The sequence below is a fragment of the Pelobates fuscus genome, chromosome 7 (assembly GCF_036172605.1).
Source record: "Pelobates fuscus isolate aPelFus1 chromosome 7, aPelFus1.pri, whole genome shotgun sequence".
Taxonomy (NCBI): Eukaryota; Metazoa; Chordata; class Amphibia; order Anura; family Pelobatidae; genus Pelobates; species Pelobates fuscus.
In genome coordinates this window covers 148,382,623-148,399,631 of record NC_086323.1, presented here as the reverse complement: position 1 = coordinate 148,399,631, position 17,009 = coordinate 148,382,623, and positions in this window count along the sequence as shown.

Below are 17,009 nucleotides of genomic sequence, written 5' to 3'. Positions count from 1 at the left end.
TTACCAACGTTTTCCCACTGTCAAAGAAATGATCAGTCTATAATTTTAATGGTAGGTGTATTTTAACAGTGAGAAACAAAAAACAAATCAAGAAAAACACATGTCAAAAAAGTTGTAAATTGATTTGCATGTCAATGAGTGAAATAAATATTTGATGCCCTATCAATCAGCAAGATTCCTGTCTCCTATGTGTCTTTTATACAGGTAACGTGCTGAGATTAGGAACACTCTTAAAGGGAGTGTTCCTAATCTCAGCTGGTTACCTGTATAAAAGACACCTGTCCACAGAAGCAATCAATCAATCAGATTCCAAACTCTCCACCATGGCCAAGACCAAACAGCTGTCCAAGGATGTCAGGGACAAGATTGTAGATCTACACAAGGCTGGAATGAGCTACAAGACCATCACCAAGCAGCTTGGTGAGAAGGCGACAACAGTTGGTGCGATTATTCGCAAATGGAAGAAACCTAAAATAACTGTCAGTCTCCCTCGGTATGGTGCTCCATGCACGATGTCACCTCGTGGAGTTTCAATGATCGGTGAGGAATCAGCCCAGAACTACACAGGAGGATCTTGTAAATGATCTCAAGGCAGCTGGGACCATGGTCACCAAGAAAACAATTGGTAACTCACTACGCCGTGAAGGACTGAAATCCTGCAGTGCCCGCAAGGTCCCCCTGCTCAAGAAAGCACATGTACAGGCCCGTCTGAAGTTTGGCAATGAACATTTGAATGATTCAGAGGAGGACTGGGTGAAAGTGTTGTGGTCAGATGAGATCAAAATCAAGCTCTTTGGCATCAATTCAACACACCGTGTTTAGAGAAAGAGGAAAGCTGCCTATGACCCCAAGAACACTATCCCAACTGTCAAACATGGAGGTGGAAACATTATGCTTTTGGGGTGTTTTTCTGCCAAGGGGACAGGACAATGTCACCACATCAAAGGGACGATGGACAGGGCCATGTACCGTCAAATATTGGGTGAGAGCATTAAAAATGTATTCCAGCATGACCCCAGACGCTCTACCACATGGGCACCACCATATTTGTTATGATGAATATCTTCAGCTCTTGGCACCTCAATTATCACAAACTGTGGGGGCAATGTCAGAGTTTGCACAAGATGTGTTACTGCAAGACTAACTTTCTTGATACATGAAAAAGTACGTATTTTCCATATACATTGCTAGTGATGGATGGTGAAATTTGATGGGGGAATCTCCATCATTGTCAAGTTTGTTAACTTTAGCTTTGACCATAAGACAACACAGTCTCTATGACTTATATATTTTGATTCTGGTGGAATTTTAATGAAATTCTAATGCTGTCATTATGACTGAGTAAAGTTACACTATAGGCACCCTGACCACTTAATCTCAACAAAGTGATCTGGGTGCCATATCCCTCTAGTTTTAGCCCCCACAGAGTAAAACCTTGTTGTTTTGCAGAAACTACAATGTTTTCATTGCAGGGTTTAAATTACTCTAGTGACAGCCACTAGAATCACTTCCGACGAAACAGAATAAAACTCGGCTATTTCAAGCTGATAATCTCACAGAGACCATCTGAATGGCGCAGTCTTGCATTTTGGCAAGCATGGGCACAACCTTCCCAGCATCAGTCTTAAAGGGACCATTTCATCTCATTGATGTGGTCCGTCCCACTTAGTCCTGCAATGTAAATCATTGCAGTTTTAGAGGAACTCCAATAATAACCTTGTAGGACTATGAATGCCTCTAGAGGCACTTCTTGGTGGCTAACCGACTTTTGGTCACCTAACAGACACTGGATGTCCTCACACCCTGCATGAGTACATCCAGCGTTGGTAAAATCCCAATAGGAAAGCACTGAAGCAATTGTTTTGTATAGGAAGGGCCTAATACGCTCACAGAGCTCACTGCGCATGTGCAATAGCACCTGATGACGTAGGAGGAGGCGGAGTGCCAACGGAGATCAGCACTAGAATCGTGTACGTTTTTTTATCCCTATGAGCAGGGGGTGGGGCAGTGACTAGACACTATAGCGTTAGGAATACATTGTATTTTTAATGTTATTGTGTTTGTTTAATTAAGAGTGCCAGAGTTACTTTTTATTACAGTCTGAAAACAAATATACGCAGCTTCCCTCAACTAGCTAGATAAACATAGAAAAGTTGTATCTTTCTGCATAACGACAAATACTAATGCTCGTTTCTTGCTGAGGAAGAGAATTTGACTTGACTCTTGATAAATTATCACCATAAACCAATCATTGCTGTGTGGTTTGTGATAAAAGGGTGACATGCACATATCACATGATAACCTACATCATGCTCTTTATATCAGCAGACCCAGTAAATTGAACTTAGCAATAGGAAACCCAGTAAACTCTTCGTCGTGAATTTAAAAATTTGAGGCCAAAATAAGTCAAAATTAAAACATTGGTGATTTTGTTTCCAATTAAGCTGCTTCACAATTGCCAGTGCAGTGAAAAACCTTGTATGTAACACCTTTAACGCAAGCAAATAATTGTCTTCCTCTTTGACTCCCATTTTAAACAATAAGAGTAAGTGGTCTCCTGCCAAATGGAAGATCTGTTGCATTGTATCTTGATGACACAGAAGACAAATCTACCTTAAATAGCTAACGTAAAAACGTTGCATTTCCTGTCTGTGAAAGTTTGAAAGCCTGCAAGAAGTAATGTCTTCTAGCTTGTTTTATGAATAGAAAGGCCCTTTGTCCATGTGCCAAGGTTCTCTTAGGAAATTAGTTAGCAAATGGTAACCAAAAGCAGAAATGAAATTGCGCTGATGTGAAAATATAATTATAATCTGAAAAAGTCTTTTATTTTTCATAAAAAATCCGGCTTCTACCCCCTGTAACGTCTATTACAGAACAGAAGAGTGCTCAAGCACAAAGCATGCAGTTTACATTAACAGGTTTGCAAAAGATAAACAGCTTGATTAATGCATGCAGGCAAGAGGCATGAATAAATAATTACCTAGTACCATCACGGGACTACAAAACACTTCTTTAATTCTCAAACTTTCGCTAAGGGTAAAAGGGCCATATTACGTGCATTAACTCGGCTTTTATTCACCTGTTTCTTTCTCTGGCACACGAGATCATGTCCCTTAATATTTCAGACTTCTAAATATTGGAAATAAAATTCTAGCGTAGCATGGTTGCCAAGGAGAGAATATATCAAACTGTAATGCTTTGTTTTCGGTGCACAATGGAAAGACTCAGGTCAGTGCACACAGTCTAGGGATCAGATTATTGCCAGGAGCCAGCGAGGGAAAACATACTGATATATCTATCTATGTGTCCGTGCGTTTAATTTTTTTACATTTGTTTTGTAATTAATCTTTGAATGTATCTCCCATGAAACAAAATCTTGGGAATGTCTCTATTACTAAGGGATATACTTTTATTTAAAGGGTTTAATTATATAGACAGGGAATTGGAAGCTATTTACAGTCCAGACTGCACAATCTCTATTAAATAGCCTTGGATCTGATCTAATCCGTTTACATTTTTACAAATAAGATAAGGCTCAGTAAATTTATGTTGGCCCCGGACGTCAGGCCAAGTTCTCCATGATTGTGTCCCCACCTTCTCCGTTGTCACATGGAGTCATCCTCTTACCATTCGTGGTCCAATCAAATGCTTCTCATAAAATATAGTTGCACCAGTGTACATTACACCACTCATGTGAGCGGTGTTTGTTTTTATGAGCATCGAGAGGAGCTGAGTGACCGCTCAACTCCCTGCTAATGCCCGCTCTTCTTCCAATCATTGAGGAGGGTAAGGAGGAAGGGGAGGGCTGTACAGAGTGTAGTGGGGTTGGTCAAGTGGCTGGCTTGCTGGAGGGAGGATTAAACATTAATATCAGCTGTTATTAGCACTGTGTGTGCGCGCAAGTTGCATGCACACAGCCTGAACAGGCTTCTACTTGCAGGTACACCCGCAGTGCTGCCTGCAAGAGAAGAAGCTGATTACGTCCACTGCCAGCATGCAGTGAATGATGACGACAGATGTCATTCTATGACAGGACTCATACCCTGATCAGTCACAACAGTAAAGCCTCCTGCCTAATATTGTGTAGGCCCCCCTTGAGCTGCCAAAACAGCTCTGATGCGTCGACACATGGACTCCACAAGACTCTGAATGTATCCTGCAGTATCAACAAGACATTAGCAGCAGATCCTTTAAGTCCTGAGGGTTGCGAGGTGAGGCCTCCATTAATTGGATATGTTGTTCCAGCACATAAGATTGAGATCTGCAGAATATGGAGGCCAAGCCAACACATTAAACTCTGTCATGTTCCTCAAACTGTTCCTGAACAGTTTTTTTTGCAGTGTGCAGGGTGTGATATTGTGCTGCCAATAGAAAACACATTTGCTATGAACGGGTGTACATGGTCTGCAACAATCTCTAGGTAGATGGTACGTTTCAAAGTAACATCCACATGATCCAAGGTTTCCCAACGTAATACTGCCTCCGCCATTCTTCCTTCTTCCCATAGTGCATCCTGCTGACATTTCTTCCCCCAGGTAATGACACAGACATACCAGCCATCCACCTAGTCTAAAAGAACATGATTCATCAGACCCAACAACCTTCTCCCATTGCTCCATGGTCCTGTTCTGGAGGTTATCATGGGTACTCTAACAGGTCCACGGCTACGCAGACCCATACACATCAAACTGTGATACACTGTTTGTTCTGACACCTTTCCTTAATGGCCAGCATTACGTTTTTCAGCAATTTGAGCTACAGTAGTTTTGTGTGATTGGACCAGAAGGGAAAGGCTTCGCTCCCTAAGTGCATCAGTTAGCCTTGGGCACCCATGACCATGACAACGGTTCAACTGTTGTCCTTCCTTGCACCACTTTCGGTAGGTATTAACCGCTGTACACCAGTAACACACCACAATACTTGCTGTTTTGGAGATGCTCTGACTCCGTCCCTTGGACCTTGTCAAAGTCACTCAAATCTTTTTGCTTGCCCATTTCTTCTGCTTATCACACATGACATTCAAACACTGGCTGTTCACTTGCTGCCTGATATATCCCACCCCTTGACAGGTTCATTTGTAATTATATAATCCATGTTATTCATTTCACCTGTCAGTGGTTTTAATGTTGTGGCTGAACAGTGTATTAGTATTTGGCCTAGGTCACATGTGCCAGGGAACTAATTACACCCCTGCACAAAATTACAGATTTCTCTGTATAAACAGAGTTGCAAACTTAAGAACTGCACATCTAGATTGCTTGCACCATGTCCACTTCTAAAATATAGAATAATCCCTTAAACCTACATTCTCTGCCCCCCCATTCCCAGTTCTAAAGTACTGCACTCCTGCCAATACTTGTACCTGCATATCCCTCCCTCTTAGCATACTGCGTCAGAAATTAACCTCCCTGGCGGTAATCCCGAGCATGGCTCTGAGTTAATTTCAGTACCAAAAGCGGTAACGACGAGCTACGCTCGGGATTACACTGTGGTATAACTTACCTTGTCCCTACGAGCCCCTAGTGTAAAAATAAATAAATACACACAATACATTGTAAAAACAATGTACCGCTTTAACATAAAAAAATACTGACATAATCAGACCGCCAGGGAGGTTAAAAGAACACTCCAAGCACCATAACCACTACATATCCATCTTACCTGGGGTATGACAGGTGAAGATGACACTGTAACTAAGGGAGATGAAATTTCTGCAATCAGCTCTCGGGCACTCTCAGCCAATGAGCTGGCCATGCATAGCACGGTGTAGTTTTGGAGAACCAACAGAAGCGGGTGGAATCCAGGTAAGAAGTCAAACAGTTGGCAAACGTTTTGACTACTTATATTGGGGGCCACCAGAACACTCTCTGGTACCGTAACCACTAAAGATTGCTTCCACTACAGTGGTAGGAGAGTTCCTTTAACAATATAGGCCAATCTTGAACTTTTCATAGATACAAGGTTGATAAAGTTTTGGCATACTGTATTAATATTCACACATTATTACTCCATTATATTATCCATAGTCAGACCGTAACATTCTGTTTCTTTCAGTCTGTATAAAGTATTATTGATCAATCATTCTTTTGTTTCCATGAACCATTGGGTACATCTCTAACATGCAAACGATTTCCGTCTCTGATTTGCATCTCCAAGCTCACTGAATATACATACATAGCATGTCATTATTGCTGATCCAGTAAATGATGCTTTAATGAGCAGACACAATTTCAAGACACAGGATAACGGATAAAATGTCAGGGTAAGATGCACAATTGTGTGAAGTGCTCCCAAGCTGGTATAAGTGTGCACAGATGGTAAATGAATCGGTGTAAATAATGCAGAACATACATTACGGACGCGGGGAGTGACATACATTCTAACTCGGGAATGATGATTAAGCAGAAAAAGTTCAATGAATATCCTGAATCTTGCAATGCGTTGTATACAAATAGCAGATCATGAGATGCAGACAATGAATATATCAAACAACATATTGTAAATGTGATGCCTTTATATGTCAGATGGACAACACAATGTTACACAAAGGACTCTCAGTAAACTTTAACCTTTTGAAGGAAGGAAGGTGTCATATGGCAGACCCTAGGTAAGGTAATTCCCCCCTCCCCCCCCCCCCATTCACAAAATAATAGAAGTACCGCCCTTATTTATACAATGATTGTGAAAAAGTTCCCTATGAGAACATTTGATTTTCAGTTCATGGACGGTCTTGAATCATCTTAGCTCCCAATACGCTGGCTTACAAGTGTATTTTAGTCATTAAATACTGCGTCGTAGTTACTTGAAAAATGTATTCCAACATTTAAGCTGAAATCAGTGAGCAATGACTATAACTGTGCTTGCGGATTTTCCTATATCAGCTGTTGTTGACAAAATGTAGCAATTTCATTTTCAGTTCAATACAATTCTTTGTAAAATGACTAAAACCCAATATTTACATACCAAGGAAGCTTCTCATGCATTTGGTGTTCAACAAGTTACACCAATTGCAATTTTTTTTTATTTATTTTTTTTAAAACAAATTCTAAACTAAAAACGCTAACACCTGCCTTGCTCTAGGCTGCACAGGGACCTGTTAATGGCAAATAACTGAGTAACCCAGGAATTGATTGATTTTGTGTAAACCAACTGTTAGCAGATCTCCTGTTTGACACACTAGAGGCCATCTGACACATGCCCAGTGCTCCTCTGACACACACCCTCAATCTCCTATGGAGTTAAATTTGCAAAAACCAAACCCATCAAATGTTCTAAAACAAACATAATAACTTCCTCTGTACAGGAAAAAAATAAATAATAATAATAAAAAAAAAAAAAGATTAAGGAGCCAAGAGGTGTGGATCAACAAATATCAATAATGAACAAAACACATGCACACAATAAGTTATTCATCAAGATGTTTTTGAAAGGGGGTTATTTCATAATGTAGCGTTAATTTATTTACCTGGTGTTTTAAATTGCAATTTGTCAGTCAAAACTAGCTAATTGGAAATATTCTCCAAACTGGAAATATTCAATAAAATTTCGTTTAGTGAATAAGCCCCTAAGCCATTTCCTATATGCCAAAAAATAAATCACACAAAAATATATTACTGGCAAACAATAATAGTTAAACAGTTCATTTTCTATTTTAATTCTGCATTTTGAAAAAAAACAAAAAACTATTTGTATAAACAAAACTGTATGTACATTGTATGTACATTATCACCACACCAAATATACACAAAATATATACTTCTGTATTTTTGGATTTCCTTTAGCAAGCAGGCTTGATCATACTGACTGCAGGGTTTAAAAGGGAATACAGTCATTTCCTAGTTGAATATCCTGTATTTATTACAATGTCTCCCTTCACTCTGCACTGACAGAGGGGATCTGAGCACTGGGGACAATATCTTATACTCATTTCCATAGAAAACCCTTTTTTTTTTTATTCCACACTACATCCTGCCCATAGCCTCACAATACAGCTTTCTCTTAGGATTTGTACCATATCATTTTGGAAAGAGGCTGCAGTGCATGTTTATTACCAGCTTAACAGGATGCAGGGGGAAACCCTGGAGGGGCTGGCATACTCCAAAAAACAATGGGTATCCTAAGAGTGCCACTAATCCATTCATTGTCCCATGCAGCAAACTGTAGAACGTTCACAATGTAAATATAATCATACAAAATAAACACATAAACATTCTACAAAAAAAATATTCCATTAGTCACTGCATAGGCAGATATATGTATTAACAAATAGAAGTGCTAAAAATTAACCCTTTGGGTATCAGACAGGGATGAGCAGATCCCAGACCCCCTCATCGAGGGGTTAATTAAAATAAAATGCCCCTTTTGGCCATTTGATCTGCATGCAGACTCTAAGACAATGTGTTGACTATCCTATTATATAGATTCGTGTAAGCAGACAGGGAATATTTTTTTGTATACCAAAGGCAATAAAGAAAATAAGAGAAACGTGTTAAAAGATAAATAGAAATCTTACCTCTTTGTTGTGAAGGAGGTCTGGTGGGCTGTATTGATTGTAACAGATCTCCCCTTGCTTGTTGTGTCTGCTTGCACATGAGGCTGGGTGCTGAGATGGTTATTATGAAGGTGCTAATAACAGTGTGTTAGGTGCTGTGACTACTAAGAGCAAGTCACACACTGCACCACGCCTTGCTATGTCCCCAGCAATAGATCCAGTGCTTGCACTACACAAACAAAGCCACACTTCCCTCTCCCTTCCTCAGCTGCTCTATGGACCAGGCAGCCCTGTACATCAGCTCCAGTCCCACTCATCCATACCAAGTCCCAAAGCCTGCTTGTCACATCAAAGAGGGGGTTGCCTCTACTTGTAGACCCACCCTTATCCCCTCCCCTGGTACGAATCCATAGAAATACTCTGTACACATGGATACTGACTGGAGTTATTATCACTGCAGACAGTCTTGCTCTACAGAATGTGCACTGAATGAGAACCACTGCTGCAGTTATAACGAATTCTAATGGACCCCCTCCCTTCATGAAATGAATATTAAAATCAGAAATATTTGTTTATCTATTTTATTTTTGTATTTTATTTTTTGGTGTGGACTGGAGCATACATAGCTTGTTGTGATTTAAAGAGACATCTAGTCTTATTATTTGCATTGATTTGCAGTTATGTGCATGTCTCAAGTTACAGATAAACTCATAGTGAATACAGTTTGTTTAAACTAGTTATTAAAATATTTATATATATTTTTTAACTCCCTCCAGGACCAGGGATATGAACATCTGTTTGTGTGACATTCTTGATTGCTATGGGTCTTGAAGAGGATACATAATTTCAAAACAGAGAAGTCAACTAGCAATTGTATAAATGTTCCATAAGTATTAAGAAGGAAAAAACCCAAAGATAAACATACTGTTTCTTTTTACATTTTACCTGATGTAAACAGTTCCTGTTGCTTATATTCGCAAATTAATATTAGAATACAGAAGAATATATTTTGCAGGTACTACACTATATGCAATGAATATATGAGAAAAATAATAATAATAAATTAAATTTGAGTGGGTATATATCAGAGTACCTTAAACATGTATCTGATAAAGTATCCCATCATGCAGCTCACACATAGCTGTACAGACTGTGACTGCACTGCAGATGAGAATGAATTTGCCTTTCTAGCTGTCCACATTGAATCCCCAGCTTGATATTTATAAATTCTTTTCAAGATAGTTTTAAGCTAATACCAAGCTTTCTATAATCCCTTTACTATTTTAGCTTTTCTTTTGACACTGGAAGAATTTTCCAGGTATCTACTACCGTTTTTTAAAAAGTAGTGTTGCTTTACAAGCTCTCAGTCTTCAACCTTCCTTCTTCTGATAGTGTCTTTTATTTTTTGTTTTTTAAAATAGTTTCCTTCTTCAGTTGTGTTTAGTTTAACCACCATGTTTTGCGTTACACTATTGCAAAAGCAAAATCTAGACAATAAATAATTTGCCTCTTACCCTTATTTCCATTGCTGGTACGCTGCAAAAAACAAACAAACAAAAAAAAAAAAACATATTTCTGCATAAGAGCTCCAGTCAACGCCTCTGCTTTGCACAGAGAGACTGTAAAATAAATTTCTCACTCTGCACTATATGGAGTTGAGAACGAAAGAAAATAAATCATAAAATGCAGTTAATCTACATTTTAATTACATACAAACAATGGAGCAGTAATACATATGGCCAATCAATTCGCTAGTCCTCTGTTTTTCCAAGAGAACATCCAACATGAGGCAGAGACGAAGTTCAAATATTTAGAAACCTATAAATGGAAATGGAAAGTGTTCTTTCGGCCACATAGGTGGCATGGTATGGGTGGATTAACCATGATACATTGAAGAATTGGGTGAGATGCGGGATGAGCGCTGCAGTCCAATAATTCATTTATGAATCCTAGACACCTCCTCTCAAACCTACATGTTATCATCTTTGGAGGCTTCTTGCCATCAAGTGTTAGGAATGGAATTAATGTTTAATTAGGGATCTGATGCTCTATGTCCACGCTACATGAGATGGGACTGAGAACTCAATTTCTCATGGCATAGTCAGACATCAGTGCTAAACAAAATACACATCATTGACATTATGCTACATGTAGCATCAGCATTTCTGCCCAATACAATATTCAGTTTATAATTTATAAGGGATATTTCAGAGTATATATCTGGTAAACAGAGTCCTTGAAAATTCAAACAGAAACTTCAGAGATGTTCTCAGCTCATTGACCAAGAAATCATGGGGTCATCAATGAAGACTAGAAGATGGAAATTAAATCATCTAAAACCCAATTATGACCTATAACATTCTTCTTATAGTTTCCAGCATGATGTGTATTAACATTTGGCTGGAAAATAATTCTGGGGAATGTACACCAACAACCACTGGGCATCCATGGTCTCAACATACTGTACATTTTACTCAATCAAAATGTGTATCAAATAATATGTACTGCACATAACTCGGTAGAATCAAATTATTCATCTTTTTTCCTGTCCTTAATTAAAGTGACTTATTTTTCCCATAATTCCTTCTGTTTCTATTTGTCTGACTTATGATTTGAGCCCCATTGATGTTAAAGGGTGTTATTCTAGTTTGCACAAGAACATTGTGTTTAAAGGCTTTTTAGGATATTTGCCAAAGTTAAGATGGGAGACCTGGCAAATGTAATTTAATGTATGCATGTTTGCCAACTCTTTAGCTAACTACTCTAAAGATCTAGAAGGCCATGGCTCTAGTAACCAAACTGGTCTCTTGGAAGACCAATTGAGATGCAATATTCTGTACAGATGCGGTGTCCTAGGAGACGGCATCTGGAGAATGTTTGGCACTGCTGTTGCCAAACAGGTGAAATCTGCGCAGTTGGAGAACATTTTCGGGATACCATGGTATGCTAAGGCCCCAATCACAACCAAAGAAGACATGCTGCTTGTTTCTGTAATGGATTGGACTAGACTGTATTTGTATCTAATATACTCAGGAAACCTCCTTATTCCTTTGAGAACCACAAACTGACCTTCTTTGCAGCCCTCTACTTCTGTTTTATTCCCAGATTCAAGCCAACATTTCTAATATTTATGGGGAGCTTCCAATTATTTTTCTTGCTCTTATAATGAAATGTACCCAGTGGAGCTACCCACTGAGATGGGAAATTTTGGAATACCTTATATTTCCATGTTAAATCAATCCTGCTACATCAAACCCCTTTGTTCCAGGACAATGATCATCACTGCTATGACCGTGACCTGACCTACCTTGCCAAAGCCAAGAATTCACCTGAAGTAAAGCAAACGAGAGTATGTGCCATTACCTCAAATAATGGAAAATAGGATTTGTCCAACAAATCTAATGAGAATGGATATATAACATGTCACAAACACAGCAACAAGGGCAGTTGATGTGCTCCAAAAAAAGCATCCAGTAGAGACGTGAAACGCGTTCAGTTACAAGTTTCATTTAGTTGTTTGTTGTTTTTGTTTGTTTTTCTTGTTCTACCCGCTTCTTTTTTTGATGCCCAGTGCAGAGATGCATTGGCTATAATTCTTAGCACTACTGATTATTATGGTCAGTTTTAGACATGTGCAATTTGTTTCGGTCCGAATATGAATTCGGACGAATTTCGGGCAATTCGGACATTCGGGAACTTCCGAATGTCCGAATGTCCGAATTGCCGAGGTCCGGAAGTTCCGAAATTACCGAATTTCCGAAGTTCCGAAGTGTCGAAGTGCCGAAGTTCCGATGTGTCAAAGTGCCGAAGTTACGAAGTACAGTATTGCCAAAGTACTAATATACTTACCCAGTGAAAGAAGAAGAATGTTACATTGTATACAATTTTAAATAAAAAGTATACAAACATAGCCAGGATTCACCTGTAATCATTTGCAACACTTACAACAATCAAGTAACATACATTCATATAAAATGTAAGTTACTTGGCCAGTCAGTGTAATGACAGGAATGAATAAGTAGATAACTCCCTAATTCCCACGGTATTAGGGAGCTATCTACTAAAAGGCTGAAAGACCTAAATTGGTCTTTCAGCCAAATTTACTAATACTAAGTAAAGATTACTTAGTATTAGTAAATTATGCCCCTACTCGCTATACCGCGAGTAGGGGCATGTATATTAAACAGTGAGCAGCCTGTGGCTGCTCACTGTTAAAAATAAAAAAGGTCCCCCTTCCCGAGCCCCCACCCGCACTTTTAAACTAAAGGGGGGACCAATTGCCCCCCCACCCTTTCTAGGACATTTTTTTTAAGGGCCCCCGCCCGCCGCTCAGTTTTTGGGGGCTGGGGGGGAGGACAATAGGTCCTCCCCCTTATTAGTATTTAGGGCCCCCACCCACCGCTCAGGGGTGGGGGCCAGGGGGGAGGACATTAGGTCCTCCCCCTTATTAGTATTTAGGGTCCCCACCCACCGCTCAGGGGTGGGGGGCCAGGGGGAGGACATTAGGTCCCCCCCTATTTTACTGTAGGTCCCCCACCCGCCGCTCAGGGGTGGAGGCCAGGGGGGAGGACATTAGGTCCCCCCCTTATGAGTATTTAGGGCCCCCATCCGCCGCTCAGGGGTAGGGGCCAGGGGGAGGACATTAGGTCCCCACCCTTATTATAATTTAGGGCCCCCACCCACTGCTCAGGGGTGGGGGCCAGGGGGGAGGACTTTAGGTCCCCCCCTTATTCCAATTTAGGGCCCCCACCCGCCGCTCAGGGGTGGGGGCCAGGGGGGAGGACATTAGGTCCCCCCCTTATTAGTATTTAGGGCCGCCGCTCAGGGGTGGGGGCCAGGGGGGAGGACATTAGGTGCCCCCCCTTATTAGTATTACGGGCCCCCACCCACCGCTCAGGGGTGGGGGCGGGGGGTGGACAATAGAACCCCCCATCATTTTACTTAAGGGCCCCAACCCGCTGGGGGGGGGGGCTATTTTTTTTTTTAAAACAGTGAGCAGCCACAGGCTGCTCACTTTTTACTAGACATGCCCCTACTCGCAGTATAGCGAGTAGGGGCAAAATTTACTAATACCAAGTCATTTTTACTTAGTATTAGTAAATTTGTCTGAATGACCAATTTAGGTCTTTCAGCCTTTTGGTAGATAACCTCCTAATACCGTGAGAATTAGGGAGTTATCTACTAAGCGGCTGCAAAAGAAATGCTGAAGTCCCGAAATTCCGAAGTGCCGAAGTTCCGAAGTGCTGAAATGCCGAAGTTCCGAAGTTGCCGAATTTCCGAAGTGTCGAACTGCCGAAGTGTCGAACTGCCGAAGTGCCGAAGTGCTGAAGTTCCGAAGTGCTGAAGTTCCAAAGTGCTGAAGTTCCAAAGTGCTGAAGTTCCAAAGTGCTGAAGTTCCAAAGTGCTGAAGTTCCAAAGTGCTGAAGTTCCAAAGTGCTGAAGTTCCGAAGTGCTGAAGTTCCGAAGTGCTGAAGTTCCGAAGTGCTGAAGTTCCGAAGTGCTGAAGTTCCGAAGTGCTGAAGTTCCGAAGTGCTGAAGTTCCGAAGTTCCGAAGTGCCGAAGTCCCGAATTGCGAAAATTCCGAATTTTGGAATGCCGAACCGAACATTTTCCCCATGCACATGCCTAGTCAGTATGCCTTTCTCGCAATATTGTAATTAATTTGCACTGCATGGATTCTCGTTCTCCAGATATTTTTTTTTTCATTGTGCTTTTGAGTGTGGTACTGCTTTTTTTGTGAGAAATTTCCAAACCCTCCTGCCTTGCAGAAGAAAATAACTGCTAAAAAAAGTTCATCTGAGACCCTGTCATTGCATATTAAATGATTTATATATCCGATTGTTTCAATTTGCATATTTAATCCCTCTTTCCACCTCCCCTCCCTTTTATGTTTATTTCAGATTTCCTTATGGGTGGTTGATCTGTGAACATGGGGTCACTTTTCTGAGAATTTTGATTTGTATGAACTGAACTCTGGTTTTCACTTCACCACTCCTCTCAGGGGGACTCTCCGGTGTGCAGCTCATGCTTTTTCATTCTTGTTTCATGATGTTAAAAAAATTTCACATCACGGACATGTTCTCCAGACACAGTGTTTATGTTTTCATTTGCCTTGCAGCTGTCACTTTTTGACCTAATGCATATCACAGCATCCTTTTTAGAAATCAGATGTATTTACTCTGTGTGGATTGGAGCTGTAGAAGTTGGTTGATCCAGAAGTACAGAAGCTCCTGTTCTCCGCTGCTGTTGCCCAGGTTTTGAGTGAGAGGAAAGATTGTGTATAATGGTTTTTACCACTTGATTCTGCAAATTAAGGGGATTCTATAGTGTTAGGTATGCAAATCTGTGTTCCTAACACTATTAATGCTGAGGGTACGAGGGAGGGGTGAACCAGAGGGCACTAAAGGGTTAAAAAAAAACTTTCATCACTTACCCGATTTCGGCTCCGATTGCCCATGGTGCTGGTTCGGCACTCAATCTTCTACAACGCCATCTGAAGGGGGAGACTTATGCACATGCGCAGCAAGCGTTGCATGCGCATTGGGCCCTCCCCCATAGGAAGTCATTGATTCAGTGACTGTCTGTTTGATAGACTAATGTCTAACAGGCAGTCTTAGTGCTGCAAAGTAGTCATTGCAGTTTCTCCCTAAAAAAAAGTGGGACAGGGACACTGCAGCCAGACCACTTCAATAAAGTTCCTGAGGCACAGGTGTCACATGAACCAAAACATAGAAACATAGAATGTGACGGCAGATAAGAACCATTCGGTCCATCTAGTCTGCCCAATCTAAATACTTTCATTTGTCCTTGGCCTTATCTTATAGTTAGGATAGCCTTATGCCTATCCCACGCATGCTTAAACTCCTTCACTGTGTTAACCTACCAATTCAGCTGGAAGGCTATTCCATGCATCCACTACCCTCTCAGTAAAGTAATACTTCCTGATATTATTTTTAAACCTTTGTCCCTCTAATTTAAGACTATGTCCTCTTGTTGTGGTAGTTTTTCTTCTTTTACATATAGTCTCCTCCTTTACTGTGTTGATTCCCTTTATGTATTTAAATGTTTCTATCATATCCCCCCTGTTTCGTCTTTCCTCCAAGCTATACATGTTAAGATCCTTTAACCTTTCCTGGTAAGTTTTATCCTGCAATCATAAACCAGTTTAGTAGCCCTTCTCTGAACTCTCTCTAAGGTATCAATATCCTTCTGAAGATACGGTCTCCAGTACTGCGTACAATACTCCAAGTGAGGTCTCACCAGTGTTCTGTACAACGGCATGAGCATTTCCCTCTTTCTACAGCTAATGCCTCTCTCTATACAACAAAGCATTCTGCTAGCATTTCCTGATGCTCTATTACATTGTCTGCCTACCTTTAAGTCATCAGAAATAATCACCCCTAAATCCCTTTCCTCAGATGTTGAGGATTAGGACTCAAATATTCTATACTCTGCCCTTGGGTTTTTACGTCCAAGATGCACTATCTTGCACTTATCCACATTAAATGTCAGTTGCCACAACTCTGACCATTTTTCTAGTTTACCTAAATCATTAGCCATTTGGCTTATCCCTCCTGGAACATCAACCCTGTTACATATCTTAGTATCATCAGCAAAAAGACATACCTTACCATCAAGACGTTCTGCAATATCACTAATAAAAATATTAAAGAGAATGGGTCCAAGTACATATCTCTGAGGTACCCCACTGGTGACAAGCCCAAGCTTCGAATATACTCCATTGACTACAACCCTCTGTTGCCTGTCACTCAGCCACTGCCTTACCCATTCAACAATATTGGAATCCAAACTTAAATATTGCAATTTATTGATAAGCCTTCTATGTGCAACAGTGTCAAAAGCCTTACTGAAATCTAGGTAAGCAATGTCTACTGCACCACCCTGATCTATAATTTTAGTTACCCAATCAAAAAAATCAATAAGATTAGTTTGGCATGATCTCCCTGAAGTAAATCCATGTTGTCTCTGATTTTGAAATCCATGTGTTTTTAGATGTTCAACAATCCTATCCTTTAACATGGTTTCCATCACTTTCCCCACTACTGAAGAAAGGCTTACTGGCCTATAGTTGCCAGACTCCTCCCTATTACCTTTCTTGTGAATGGATACAACATTCGACAACTTCCAATCTTCTGGGACTACTCCTGTTATCAATGATTGGTTAAATAAATCTGTTAATGGTTTTGCTAGTAGACCACTAAGCTCTTTTAATAGCTTTGGGTGTATTCCATCAGGTCCCATTGACTTATTTGTCTTTACTTTTGAGAGTTTAAATAGAACCTCTTCCTCTATAAACTCACGTGTAATAAATGACTCATGTATCCTTTTTCTTAACTGAGGTCCCTTTCCTTCATTTTCATCTGTAAATACCGAACAAAAATAGTCATTGAGGCAGTCAGCTAGACCTTTATCCTCTTCTACATACTTTCCTTCTTTTGTTTTTAATCTAACTAATCCTTGTTTTACTTTTCTTTTCTCATTTATGTATCTAAAAAAA